At 36.4% G+C, this 15,549-nt stretch overlaps 1 pseudogene; it reads left to right on the forward strand.

Annotated features, from left to right (window-relative positions):
- Positions 1-7,563: 7,563 nt before the first annotated feature.
- Positions 7,564-9,193, forward strand: LOC123249990 (annotated as a pseudogene).
- The last annotated feature ends 6,356 nt before the right edge of the window (positions 9,194-15,549 follow it).

Raw genomic sequence — 15,549 nt, forward strand, 5'->3', positions numbered from 1 at the left:
CTCATATAGTTCTTTCTAAGTTTTATTTTTAATTAATCAGCTCAACATTTCTTATGGCATAGTATTGCATCACAATCATTTACCACAATCTTTTTAATCGTACCTAACTGATGGGTATTCCCTTCATTTCCAGTTCTTTGCTACCACAAAGAGAGCTGCTATAAATATTTTAGAACATATTGGTTCTTTTCCTTTTCCCCTGATCTCCTTAGGAAGCCAATTCAGCAATAGTATATCTGGATTTGTGTATGCACAGTTTTATAACTTTCTGGATATTATTCCAATTGCTCTCCAAATTGGTTGGATCAGTTCATGACTCCACAAATAGTGCATTAATGTCCATATTTTCCCACATCCCCTCCAACATTCGTCATTTTGCCCTTTTGTCATTTTAGCCATCATGATGGCTATGAGATGATTGTCTCAGAATTGTTTTGATTTGCATTTCTCTAAGGAGTAGTGATTTAGAGCATTTTTTTCATATGATCATATATGACTTTGATTTCTTCAACTGAAAATTGTCTGTATCTTTTGCCCATTTAACAACTAAGGATGCCTCTTATTCTTATACATTTGAGAAAGTTCTCTACATATTTTATATATGAGACCTCTAACTGAGAGGCTGTCTATAAATTTTCCCCAAATTTTTCTGCTTTCATCCTAATCCTGGCAGCATTTACTTGATTTGTACAAAACCTTTTCAATTTAATGTATTCAAAATTATTCATTTTGCTTTTTGTTCTCTCATCTTTTATTGACTAATAAGTTCCTCTTCTACCCATAAATCTAATTGATAATATGTTCCCTGTTCTTCTAAATTACTTATGAAGTTTCTTTTTGTGTCTAGTTCATGTATCCATTTTGATCTTAGTAAATGGTGTAAGACAGTGATGGGCAAACTACAGCCCACGGGCCAGATGAGGCCCCCTGAAATGTTCTATCAGGCCACATGACATTATTCCTAATCTGACGAATACAATGAGTAGGATACAATACAAAAAAACTTTGAAAGAGTTGTCTTAGAAGCAGATTGACAGATGAGCATTTCCTTCCCTTTGGTCCCCTCTTTAAAAAGTTTGCCCATCACTTGTGTAAGATATTGGTCAATACCTAATTTCTGCCAAACTACATTCCAGTTGTCCCAAATGTTTTTACCAAATGTTGATTTCTATTTTATCTTCTCGTTCTAGAATTTCTAGGCTCTTTTCCTTGATAGTTTCTTGGAGCATGGGGTCTAAATACTTTTTTGATTGTAACTTTCTCGGAATTGGACTATTCTTATATTGTCCCTTGTTGATTGATGCTTTGTCAAAATTAATTGTTTTTGTGATCAGATGTTTCATCTTCTCTTTTTTATTTCATGTTTCTTTTTAAATTTTGCCTTATATCTAGCTATCTTAGGAAGACATTAACTTCTCCTTATTCAATTCTAGCTCTTAATTATTTTCTCCTGTGAGTTTCTGGATCTCTTTTTCCATTTGGGTGGTCTTTCTTTCATATTTTTTTTCATGCATTGCTCTTAGTTATTTTCCAATTTTTCATCAACTTCATTCATTTGTTTTTTGAAATCTTTTAAAAGTTATTCCAAAAGCTCTTTTTGGGCCAGCCAGCCTAGGATTTTTACTCCAGATCCTAGTTGGGAAGTGATAAATATGGCCAGCTTCATCAACAGGACTGTTGTTACACTGGGGTGCTCTGGGATCCTGATGTATGGGATTTGGGAGGTGAGTGTCCTGCAGACTTCTGGCCCTGGCCAAACCATCAGCTTCTGTGTCAACATTTCTGTTATTACAAACATAACAGTTTGTGACCATTTATTATTTTTCTTTACTGTTTTAGGAGGACATGTTTTTGCTTCACTATCTTATGAGTTTAAACCCAAGTCTGCTCTGTCGCCATAATAGCTATCAATAGCGGAATTTTTCTTCATTGCTTGCTCATTTTAAAAAAATTAGTAGTAAGGCCAATAGACTTAATTATTAGCTTTATGATATAGTCCAAGGGCTCCTAGGATGCTAGGGAATAATGCCTCAGATTTCAGAATTTGTTGTGTGTGTGTGTGTGTGTGTGTGTGTGTGTGTGTGTGTGTGTGTTTTAATTTCCTAAGCCTTGTTTAGTTCTTCTAATTTTTATTAGAAATTAGTTCTGGTTCAGGTATAATTTTGGTCCCCCCACTCAAACACCAGTTTGCAATTGACTTTAGATCAGTGGTTCCCAAACTTTTTTGGCCTACCACTTCCCTTCCAGAAAAAAATATTACTTAGCCCCCCGGAAATTAATTTTTTAAATTTTAATAGCAATTAACAATCAAAGTTGTCTATTATGTTCTCCTCTATATCTTATTTGAAAATAAATTCTTCCCTTAAACATAGGTTAGAGAGGTAAACTATTTTATGACCCCCTTGTTTGTTTATGGTATCCCCCTTCATTTCTAAATCGTGTGTCCATTTTGACTTTACCTTGGTATTTGGTGTGAGATGCTGGTCTTGTTATAATTAAAAATGATAAAGACTGATATAAATATATAAATTAGTATTTTAATAAAAGCCATGCTGATAGAGATAAAAATCATTAGGCCATGAGCCTGTAAGAATTCAAAGCTGCCGCCTCCATTTTGTTACCTCTCGTCTCTCCCCGAACATGCTAGCCAAGAGAGCTTACTTTCGATTCTCCTCCCATTTAAACCGTCCTCTGCGTGGTGACACAGGCATTCCCACGCCCAAAGAACCGGAACCGGAAACCCGTTGGCCCACGGGAAATGTAGTTTGGTAGTTCCCACGTGTCCATATATATATGCTTTAAAATGGCATTTCCCAAATTTCAATTAACAGTCTATATCTGATTTCTAACAAGATGTTTTCCATTTTCCCCAGGAATTTTTGTCAAATAGCGAGTTCTTACCAACACTTGGATATTTAGGATTGTCATAAACACTAAATTACTATGAAATTTACTACTGGATGTGCCCAATCTATTCCACTGATCTACTACTCTATTTCTTAGGCAATACTAGATTGTTTTAATAGTTGCTACTTTCTAATACAGTTTGAGTTAAAGTATAGCTAAGTCACCTTCCTTCATATTTTTCCATTAATCCCCTTGATATTCTTCTTGATATTCTTGTTCTTTTGTTCTTTCAGAGGGACTTTATCATTTTTTCCTACTTCTTTGAAATAAGTTTTGGGTTTCTTGATTGGTATGGCAATGAATAGATGAGTTAATTTAGCAAAATTGTCATTTTTATTATATTGGCTCAGCCTACCCATGAGCAATAAATATTTTCCCAGTTGTTTAAATCTGACTTTGTTTGTATGAAAAGTGTTTTATTGTTATGATCATATAATTCCTGCATTTGTCTTATAGGGAAGAGTCCCAGGTATTTTATTACATTTATTTTTAAATGGGATGTCTTTTACTACCTCTTGCTGTCATGTTTTATTGTTATGAAAATGAATAGAGATATAGGATAGCATGAGGAAATGGAAGCATAGTAAAGGTTTTTCTTAAGCCACAGTGATTGGAACAAAGTAAGTATTTATATGCTTTTTGATTGTTTAATTATTAAGGATGGTGGAAGTAGGGGAGAACAAGCATATTTCTAGAAAATCAAGTAGCATCCAGTAATAGTCACATTCCTTCACAATATGGTTCCAATCTACCTTTCAAGGACTATTACTCATTCATCTCCTTCCTGAACTCCAAACTCTGCATTATAGCCATACTGGTCTATTTACTGCTCTTCTATATATGTGATTTTCAATATCATCTTTCTGGGCCTTTGAACATATTGTCATTCATGAATGGGATGCACTCACTTGTCACTTCTGCCTCAAGAAATGCCAAGCATACTTGAAAGGCTTAGTTTAGAAGCTACCACCTACATGTGACTTATCTAGATCCCACAGTTGCTAATGCTCAACTCTCACCCCCTTCACCATGGACATTTATTTTATATATGTTTTGAACTTATCTATTTATCCATAAATAGAATATAAACTTTTTGAGGGCAAGAACTATTTTGTTTTTTTTCTTTGTGTCTGTGGTTCGTGGTACATAGTAGGACCTTAACAGAGGCTTAAAGGATATGTGAAGATCATAATGAATATTCCCTCTAATGGTGCATCTCAGAAATCTCATGTGCCTTCTATTCTTTTGTGATTATTGTTTATGTGTTCTCATAAATCCTTCATAGATTGGGTGGATAATTTTTACTGGCAACTTTGCTCTATATAGTTTGATATTATGTAAATATTTAGCAAGCATGTATGCCACCATCAGCTATTCCTTACTGTAAGTAGAAAATAGAGTCCTCTTCTTTTACAGGCAAATATCACTCTGACATCATTTCAAGACTTTTCCTATGAAACCACTCATTGGTAGTATATTTCATCCTATTTGTGTTCACCATGCCCTTATCCATTATTGTCTTTTAAGTGCTCTAAACCTTTACAGCTTTAGAAAACATGAAATTCAGGGACTAGATTATCAGAAGAACATATATGTGTATACATGTTATGTAAGTGGATATCTACATATACTCATATGCATGTATATAGATACATACATACACATGTAGTTATATATATAATGAATAGTTGGTTCTTCACACTAACTGTTGTAATCATAAAGTAAGTGGTAGATAAAAGAGAAGAGGAGCCAAAGGGTTAAACTAATTCAGAAAAGTAAATATTCTATCACTCTTTTAGGAAATATAACAATGATTTTTTGGTGAAATTAGAGAATAGCTGATCACTGACTGGATAAATTTTAAGTACACCTCTTGTGGACTTCAATAGGTGAACCTGACAATCCTGGAAGAAGCATTGTGGAATAAATAAAAGCAGAGAAGCTAGGAAAAATGGGGATTTCTCTCCTCTTTTCCACTTCTTATTGACCATGCAGACTTCCAGTGGAATTCCATCTCTGGATTTCTGACAGACTCTTTTTAAACTTATAAAGATAGATCTTCCTCTCTGTATCCTTCTTTCAACTTGAGCACATAGACATGTGTGTACATGTGCATATATATATATATGTGTGTGTGTGTGTGTGTGTGTGTATAGTGTATACACATATTTGTGCATGTCTCTAGGTTTCTAAAATTTTATATATGTATTTATGTCTATATACACATACACATACACACATATAACACACATATAACACACATGGGTATATACATATACCTCATTTGATATAATAGAGGAAACTATGAATGTAGGTTAGAAACTTATGAAAGATGGGGGCCCCAGGGATATTAAGATGTGACCTAAATGGTTTGTGGGTACACACACTGGGTTGAAGGAGAGACAGGACCAAGCAGGATAGGGAGAAGAGGGTTCACTATTTTTACTGGCACAGGAATGGCAGTTGGCCCCAACTGTCACCCAGCTCACCACTAGGCCGGGGTCTATGGAACTGCAGGCAAGGTAAAAGTTTGTTCAGTTTTAATTGGGAAATAATAATGAAGAATGGGAATAAGGGAATTCTACACTTGAAACTAAAGGGCAAAACCACAGGGCAAGGGGAGGGCTTGACTTCTCTAATCTAAATGACCTAGCCAGGCAGGGCCCAAAGGAGCAGTACTGGAATCTCTGGGAAGGCTGCTTCAAACCTGGTTCCAGCCAGGTTTGGCCAGCACAGCTAAAGGGCCTGAGGGTGACTTTGAGAGTTCTCACGGTTATCCAAGGATGCTCACAGGATGCCAAAAGCCAAGGTGATCCAAGGTATCCAAGTAGAGAGAGTGAGCTTGAGATGCTGTCCACCAGATCCCAAACTCCTCCTCCACTTGGTGCAGCTCTGCAGGTCTTGTCCACTTGCTGGAAGTCTCCACCACTCAGGATCCCAGGGAATCTGTATGCAGGGTTTCCTTAACTCTGAGATCTCCCAGGGCTAGAAACAGTTTGTGCCAACCACTAATGGAGTCTCTCTCAGAGCACAAGCCCTACTTCCTGCTCCTTCATTCCATCTTGGAATACTCCAGCCCTTCTTGCTAGGTCCAACACTATATGTAACTAATACTAAATAATCTTCCTCACAACAATACACATATTTGTGCAGGTCTCTAGGTTTCTAAAATTTTATATATGTATTTATGTCTATATACACATATACACATACACATATACACACATGGGTATATACATATACCTCATTTGATATAATATAGGAAACTATGATTGTAGGTTAGAAACTTATAGTTTTAAACAATTGTGTAAAGAATTGAAAGGTAAAGAGACTTGTCCAGTGTCACATGGCAATATAGGTCAAAGATGGGATTAGAACCTAGGTCTTTCTGGTTCTATGGTCAGATATATACATATATGAATATATAAATATATATATTACAGCACAATAATCTTGACTATTTAAATTATATGAATATTTAAAAGATGTACCTTTAAAATGTAGAAATTTAAGATTAGAAACAGTAAGAACTATCCCAAGAACTCAAGAAAAGAAGCACTTACATATGTGGAATGGGCTTTTGGTGCAATAATAAGTTCCATGTATCTGGAAATATTTGAAGAGAGAATAAGTATCCATATATTTGAGACATTTTAGAGGAGATTCCTGAATTGGGTGGGAGGTTGAAATAAATGAGCTCCAAGTTCCTTTCCAAATCTGTAGTTATATTTAAACTATAGATAACTGCCACATATAGTATTGTTTCACTAGGGAAATATATTCCAATTTATAGTTTGCACAATCACATGTTCTGCTCCCCCATACTCCAATAACCTCAGTGGGGATTCCCTTGTTTCCCTAGGCAATAAAAGTACGTGGGATGGGGAGATTCAAATATTTTTAGGTACAAGTTTGTTTTGCAAGCAGGAAAAACTTGTTAACTCTCAACAGTTACATAAAAGAAAACTCTTCTGTATGTGCATAAAAGAAGAAATTTGACATGAGCAAAGAAGAAGGTGTCTCTCTAGGACTTAGTTACTCTTAGTTACTATTAGGTTTTCTTAATTAGAAAAGACAACTATGTACCCTTCATTCTTTCACATCAGTGTGTGTGTATGTGTGTGTGTGTGATGTGGGTATATAGTTTTCCTTATGAAATTCTTCAGATATTTCAAAAGTATGAAAATTCATATGTACCTGCAATATGAACTGTGAGTTTATTGCCCCTTAGTTTTTCATGTACGTTACTTGCACCTACACTTTAGATTAATCTTCTGTTTGTCCTTCCTATTCAACTCAAAATTGAATTTGTTGAACTGAATTAAATAAGCACTCATTAATAATACTTGATGTCTATACCATGCTTAAAATACATTGGCATTTGAACTTTGCCAACATTCAAGTGAAGTAAGTAGCATGCATATTATTATCTTGGACAGATTGAAAGAGAGGTAAGTTACCTCTGTGTCAGAGGTAAGATTGAACACAAGTGTATATAATTCAATTCTAAAATACAATAGAATGTGGTACATTGTCAACTAGGTAGAAGATATTGTGTAAGATGCTAAGAATTTAACTTTGGGTGCTTGTGGCAGGGCTTGGAAGAAGGGAATTTAGGCAGATCCGCAACCCTGGTTGGCTTCCTTGGTGAACAAAATGGTGTTTCTCTTTGAGAATGAAAGAACCTCTAGGACTTTGCTTCATCAGGTACTAGAGATGCATCCTTTAAGTTCCCCCATCTCATCTAATAGTAGACCAAGGAGCTGTACAGAAAGCCTATTTGCCTCTTCAGACCCCACACTGAGGAAGCAGAAAAAAACTGTACCTATTCAGCCAAAGGACATTGGAGCTCATGATCAGGACTTTGTTGAGCACTATGACCTCTTGGAAAAAGGCCCACCCAGTATTCTTCTGAAGAAAATTCTATAGACTGCTTCAGAAGCCTCTGTCCTGGTACCAGTGCTGATGAATTCATAGGAGCCAGAACCTGTTAAGTTGCTAGAGGAAAGTGAGTGGAACAGCTTGGAGCTGCAGCTCCCTGAGCCAGAGCCCTCTGTCAGTTTAGCTCCAGAGCTACTGGTTCTTAGTATGAGAAAGTGTTGCCTTAGAGTTCTAGTCTGAGTTTGAACAGAAAGTGGATCAAGGACTTGCTCTTTCTTCAGATCTCACTGGGGAGCAGAGAGCTTCAGCCAACAAGTCCTCAATGACCAGGTCCTTTAATCTGACCTTGGCCACAGTTATGTCCCCTGAATCTGTAGAAAGGCCTGGCTTGGCCAGAAGGCCACAGACCCGTAATAAAGTTGACATGGAGGCGTTTGAACACAGACTAAAGGACATCCCCCTGACTCTTCTCCCAGATCATCATTCTAATCAGAGCACCATGCTTGTGGATGGGGCTAGGTTCTTCCAGTCAAGTCCTTACTCCTTGGGCTTTAGGAGAAGCTTGACCAAGGACCAGCAGCTGAGAGTCACAACCCATCGGGCTAATCAAAGAAAGAAGAAGGGTCTTAGGAGAGCAATCAAGTCTTGGCCAAAAAGCCCCCTCCAAAACCGTGCCCTCTCTACCAACTCCATGTCTACTAGAAGACAAGTCAGACCTTGGACAGGAAGGCCAAGTCAAAGCAGCTACCTCTCTGCCTACTCTGTGCTTGCTACAAGCAACATCTCCAGGGAAGCTGTAGCAAAGTCTGATGTGGCATATCAAACAGAAGAAGAAGAGGAGAGATTAATGGTGGATCAAGCAGAAGAGTCTGAAGAGGACATAGAAACCCCCCAAAGGGCTGCAGTCTCAGAACTTAGCATGAAGACACCAGAATTTCTCCAGGCCAAACAATAGCATTCCTTTTCACAGCCTGCCTCTCTGGCACCTCCTAATACTAATACTGTCCTGTTGCCCTCCAAGGTTACCCAGTCTAAATGTGCCCCAAAGCGCTGTGCCACAGGTACTAGGCAACCCCATGATCCAGACAAGGCCAGCTTGGACCATTACTGTAAAGTCTTCAGCTACTATGCCAAAATGCCTATGGAGAAGTCAGCTTCCAAGACCCTGATGAAGTGTCTGGACCAGTATTTCAGGACACTGTGCAATGACCTAGAGACCTTCGCTTACCATGGAGGCTGAAAAATTGTGCTGTTGGATGACTTGGAGCTGTTGATAAAGTAGCAGGGCCTGCTGACTGATGAAGTTTCCCTTTATGTACTTGTGGAGAGACACTTGCCCTTGGAGTACCAGAGGTTGCTCATCCCTTGTGCAGTCAGCGGCAATTCTGTCTTCCCTGCTGGGTAGGGATGCTGTCACCAGCTTTTCCAATAAACTTTTCATGTGCTACTTACTGTCAGTGTCAATAAAATGTGAGAGACTTTAATAAAAAAAAACGAATTAACTTAAAATTTAACTTCCCCCCCATCAAAAAAACAAATTAAAACTAGTTCCTGCCCTCAAGGAGTTAATTAAATTTTAAGTTGCAAGCCCAATTCATTGATCTCCTCCCTCTCTATTTTGTTGATATAGGCACTCAGAGATATAAATTTTCCCCTGAGAATTGCTTTGGCTATATCCCATAGATTCTGATATATTGTCTCTGTGGAAAATATAAGTAAGGTAATGGGGTCACCAGGGATATTATAATAAACTAAGTGGTTTGTGGGATCAAACTCTGGGATTTATGAGAGACTGGACCAGGGTGGAGAGACCAGAGTTTACTGGATTCCCACAGGAATGGCAGTTAATCTTAACTGTCACTCAGCTTCCACTAGGCCAGAGTATAGTAACAGGGTAACAAGGTAAAAGGGACTTAACAGCTTTAATTATGTTTGACTAAAAGGCGGGAAAGGGATTTCTATACTTAAAATCTAAAGGATAAAACCACAGGGCAATGGGAGGACTTATTCTACTCTTATCTAAGTGATCTAAACTAACAGGGCCCAAAGAGCTATAAATGGAGTCTCTGCCTCAGACCTGGAACCTGCCAGGCTTGAGTACAGCTAGGGGTTTTTGTGGCTTTGGGATTCTCACTGCAATCCACTGATGATCTCTGGATGCCAGGAGTCAAAGTTGTCTCAGGAACCAAGTAGTGAGGGTTTTGCTTGAAGCACTGTCCACCAGAACTCAAACTTCTTCTCCGTTGGCTCTGTAGATCTTGTCCTTTTTGCTAGATGCCACACCACACAGGATCCCAGGGAAAATCAGAATGTTCCTTTGCTCTGAGGTCTCCCAGGCTGGCAACAGTTTTTTCCCACCACTAATGGAGTCCTCACTCAGGGCCAAGTCACCTCTTCCTGCTCCTTCATTCCAACCTGGAATTCCCAGATCCAGCTCCTTCCTGCTATGTACTTCCTAATCAATACATAATCAATACCTAAACTAATCTTCCTCACAACATCTCCTAATTGTCATTCTCTTCAGTGAAGTCCATAATTGTTTCTATGATTTCTTTTTTGACCCACCAGTTTTGAAGAATTAGATTATTTAATTTTCAATTTATTTTAAATTTGTCTTTCCATGGACCCTTGTTAATTATAATTTTTACCTCATTTTGATCTGAAAAAGTTTGCCCTGACCTGGGACTCCAGACTTCTCCACAGGTTTGAAATTTCAAGGGATGTGGGTTGGTTTGTACCACTATTTGCCCAGGCAGGATTTTAGGTTCTGAATGTTAGTTTGACTTTAGGTTCTAAACCTGGGATAGTAGATATGGGCTAGAGGAGGTTGTGATTTACTCTTGGCTTGCTTTTTCCTCCTTGCTACAGCCTCTTGCTGTCTCTGCTCTCCTCATGCCCCAGTGCCCCAGATATTCTCTGCCTACCTTTTGGGCTTTTTTCTTTTCTTAAAAGATGTTTTGCTCTGTCTCCTTGTTGGTTCTTTCAGTCCTGTATTCATTTTGTGGTGATATTTTAATATTGGTTAGAGAGGACTCTCTTGGTGACACAGAGCTATTTTAGTTCACTCCACCATCTTGGCTTCACTGAACTATTTAGCATAATTTTCAAAAAAAGAGAAAGAACTAACAATATCTCTTCCACAAAGTATAATGATCAGTGATTTGAATTGTGTGTGTCATAATAGCTGCATTTACTCCAAATGGAGTTCCAAATTGTTCCAAATGGAACAGAAGTATGCTGGAGCTGGCTCCTACCAGCTCTCAAAAGTTGATTTTTACATTTAAAGGTTTCACGAAGCAATTAAATGGCTCAGTGTATTGAGAGCCAAGAGATTGGGCTCAAATATGGCCTTAAACAATTTGTAGCTATGTGACCCTGGGCTAGTCATTTAACTCCAGTTTCCTATCCTTTACCACTATTCTGCCTTGGAACCAACACTAATTGTTGATTCTAAGACCAAAGGTAAGGATTTTTAAAAATCAGTTACATTCATTGAAAAGCTACCCATTAAGGATTGGTTTTTTATTTTGTTGGTTATCAACTTAATAATGTGATGAATAAAATATTAATAATGCAAATTAAACTTAAAAGGGTGTTCTCTAACCAGTTTTTAAATATTTAACAGCATACCCTTGTTCTGGAGTGAGGTAAAAGCTAAGTAAACCACAAAGTATTATGTGTATCTTCTTGTGCTAAAAATTGTGATATCTTCACTGGGTATCACAAGAACAGAAAGTCCTGCATTGTTGATGATGCTCTGCAGAGAATCCTTGAAAACCCTAAACATACTAAAGCTGATTTTCTTGCATTTGTTCTCAACTGAGGTACATTCATTAGTATGAAGTCAATGTATGGTCTTTTAGAATATTTATTTCATTCTCTATATATTTGTCTAATGAATCCCATATTGCTCAAAATGAATATCTGCTTGAAAGTATGAGACAAAAATCATGATTACTTTTTAAAAAACAAAAACAATATATGTATTGTAATATATCTAAGTTTCTTTTAATATTACTTATCTGAAACCTTTATAATAATATAAAAATATTAGTAATTATTTAAAAGTGCTCTATTATTAGGAATATTCATTTGTCACCATTCCATTTACATTTTCTTGTATAGTCCAAATTTAAAAAATATTTGTAAGTCATTGAGAAGAATCATTATGGTAAAGGGACCTGTATAAAGTCAGAAGACCAGGTATAGTCCTAGTTCTGCAACTTGTACATTATAAAACTTTTGACAATTCCCTTAGTCTCTCTTGGGGCCTCAGTTTCTTCATTTATAAAATGAAGACCTCTGTTAGATGTTATCTAAGAACTTTTCAGGTCTAATTCTCTGGGTTTCTAAATAGGCTCCCAGGAACTAGTCAGAAGAGGAGTTTTTTGAGAAAAAGGTACAGAGGAACAAGAAGGCCAAACTAAATAAATTAGTTTGGTTTGATGGTAAAGGCTCTAATGTATAAGAGCCAGGCTTAAAAAATTTCCAGATTACAAGTCAATAAAATTTCTTAATATCCGTTTTCTGATATGTTGTAAACCATGTTCTCTCTCTCCATTCCCATCCTTCCTCCCTCCCATAGAAGGAAGGTTATATGATATAGGCTGCACATAAGTTATAATATAATGCATAGTTTCATGTTTATCATGTTGTAAAAGAAGACACATATTGCTTACACTAGAGAAAAATTCATGGAGAAAATAAAGTTAAGAATAGTATGTTTTATTTTGCATTTAGACTCAGTCTGTTCCTTCTATGGATATCTGTGTGTGTGTGTGTGTGTGTGTGTGTGTGTGTGTGTGTGTGTGTGTGTGTGTGTGTGTCTTGGAATTGTCTTGGATCCTTAGCTTGCTGGTAATAGTTATCATTCACAGTTGATTTATGCATTATAGTTATTACTATGTACAAAGTTCTGCCTTTGTTTATAATTCACTTTGGATCACTTTATAGGATTTTGTGATAATCTTGTTTGTCATTTCTTGAGGCACAATAGTATTCCATAGCAAGCATATACCACAACTTATTTAGTCATTCACCAATTGTTGAACATCCCTTATATTTCCAGTTCTTTACCACTACATAAAAATCCCTGCTATACATATTTTTGTACAAATATATTTTTCCCAATCTTTAATTTTTTTAGCATACAGACCTAGAAATAGTATTGCTGAAAGGAGCTATTGTTTTAATATTGGCTCTTCCACTAATTTTTGCTTCTGTGGTATTTAGTTACTTCACCTATAGAAGAGTTTGAACTAGAGGATCTCTAAATTCCCTTCTACATCTAATATTCTAAGTTCAGTTATTCCATGAATATAACATTGTAAATGAATAATTTCAAGACTAAAGTCAAATCCTCACTTCCTGTAAATATACTATCCCACATACCTCTCCCTTTTCTGAACTCCTACTCTATTTTGTTTAGCATTTAATGTCTTGTAATTGTTCTATTCTAGTGCCTTAATCTTTCCAATGGTATTTACATTACTTAAGGGCAGGGAACATGTCATACACAGTGGCCAACTGGAGTGCACATCAGATAGAATTTAACGTTGAATCAGTTCTTAGAGAAGGTGAATATAGAGCCATGTTTTTAAAAACACAGAAGAAGAGAGACTTTTACCATCTGGAACTGCCTGCATTAAAGTCAATAGGATTAACTTTTACATAAAATCATGAATTATATATAACATTAGGATAAAATATTCCCAAGATTGGAAAAAATAGGGAACAAACATTGAAATATGGGATGTGTATATGTATTCATTTTAGTGGAAGGAGTGGACAGTTGGATGATTTTAAAAGACAGGAAGATTTAATTTTTCTATGGCAAAACTTCCCATTTTTGTCTTTAAAGAAGAAATTTCAGTGGTTATGTTTTGAAGACAATTGTCTTTATGGTACATGGTTATTTAGTCTAGTAATAAAATAGTTGTCTTTTGTAACTTATTAATTGTGACAGTTAACTCATCAGACATGTAAATGTTTCAATGGGACTTTATAGTATCCATTTATATGTCCACTAGTACCTAAGCAATGTTGCCTAATAAAACCTTTTTTTATTATTGAAATTGATAATGACTACAATAAGCTCTGAAGGGAAAATAACAAAAAATAAAAGGAAGAAGGCATGAAAGAATTTACTTGTTGAAAATGTCATGGTTTTTAGTTATTATTACATGAGCAATTTAGGAAAAATTTTAAATAAACCTCTAAGATCAAAGTTGTACTTTAATAATTTCACTGAGATCACAAAATCAGGCCTAACCATACATACAGAATTAAATCATCACTAAATATAAATGGTATTGTTTTCTCATTTATTTTGAAGACTAAATTGAAAAAAAAAAGAGTTTAGGATGAGAACTAGAGCCATTAATATTTTTATGCCGAGGACAACCTTTACAAATGCACCTAGGACAGGAAACATTAAATAAGTTGTCAAATCAGCTTTTCAAAATAAAATCAGTTGTGTAGTGGAGAGACCCCATTAAATAAAAACCCAGATGGAGAGACACAAAGGCTCTAGACCCCTATCATCAGAGACCTTAAGACAACTTGAGATTATTGCTAGGCAGTCTATAAGAGAACAAGAGAAAGCTTCCACCCTTAGGTGAAGCCACCAGTGGAAGACTACTAACTGGTAGCTTCCTATTTAATTCTTCCAGTTAATTAGATGACAAACAGTGCTGTTGTTTTGTTTTGTTTTTCCCACTGATGGAGTTTATTTAAAATTTGCTTTAATTTAGAATATTTTTCCACTGTTACATGATCCATGATCCCTCCCTTCCCACTGCCACCCTTGCCCCACTGCTGGCGCTGACAAGCAATTCCACTAGGTTATACAAGTAGCATTGTTCAAAAACTATTTCTGTGTTATTCGTATCTGCAGGAGAGGGATCTTTTAACATCAAAACTCTAATCATATTCCTATTGAACCATGTGATCAATCATATGTTATTCTTCAATTCCTGGAGGTCGTTCCAGTTCCTTTGAGCACAATAGTATTCCACAATTTGTTCAACCATTCCCCAATTGAGGGACTATCCCCTCATCTTCCAATTTTTTGCCACCACAAAGAGTGAGGCTATGAATATTTTTGTGCAAATCTTTTTCTTTATTATCTCTTTGGGGTACAAACCTAACAGTGGTATGGCTGGATCAAAGGGCAGGCATTTTGTTAAAATCCCTTTGCGCATAATTCCAAATTACCCTCCAGAATGGTTGTACCAATTCACAACTCCAGTATCAGTGTATTAGTGTTACAATTTTGCCACATCCTCTCCAACATTTATCATTTTCCTTTGCTGCCATATTGGTCAGTCTAGAAGGTCGAAGGTGGTACCTCAAAGTTGTTTTAATTTGCATTTCTCTAATCAGGAGGGATTTAGAACACTTTTTCATGTGCTTATTGATAGTTTTGATTTCATCCTGTGAAAACTGCCTTGAACATTTGTCAATTGAGGAATACTGATGGAGGAGTTTAAATGGGATGAGTGCCTCTCAATTTTAGTAGCCTGTTAACTGTACTTCAGGCTTCAACAGGAACCATGTCTTCGACCACGTTTTTTAGGAGTGTATGTGTAATATAGCAACTAAAATTATGTTGACATTTTAAATACTAATTAATTTATTATTTTTGGAATTCTTGAAATTTTCAGAAGAGGTGAAAAGAGTTCTAGATTTTCTGTGCTCAGTCTATTACCAGATATTTGGCTTCACATTAGCCTCTTTAACCTCTCTGAGTCTCATTTTTCT

This window comes from Gracilinanus agilis, chromosome 5 (genome assembly GCF_016433145.1).
Source record: "Gracilinanus agilis isolate LMUSP501 chromosome 5, AgileGrace, whole genome shotgun sequence".
Lineage (NCBI taxonomy): Eukaryota > Metazoa > Chordata > Mammalia > Didelphimorphia > Didelphidae > Gracilinanus > Gracilinanus agilis.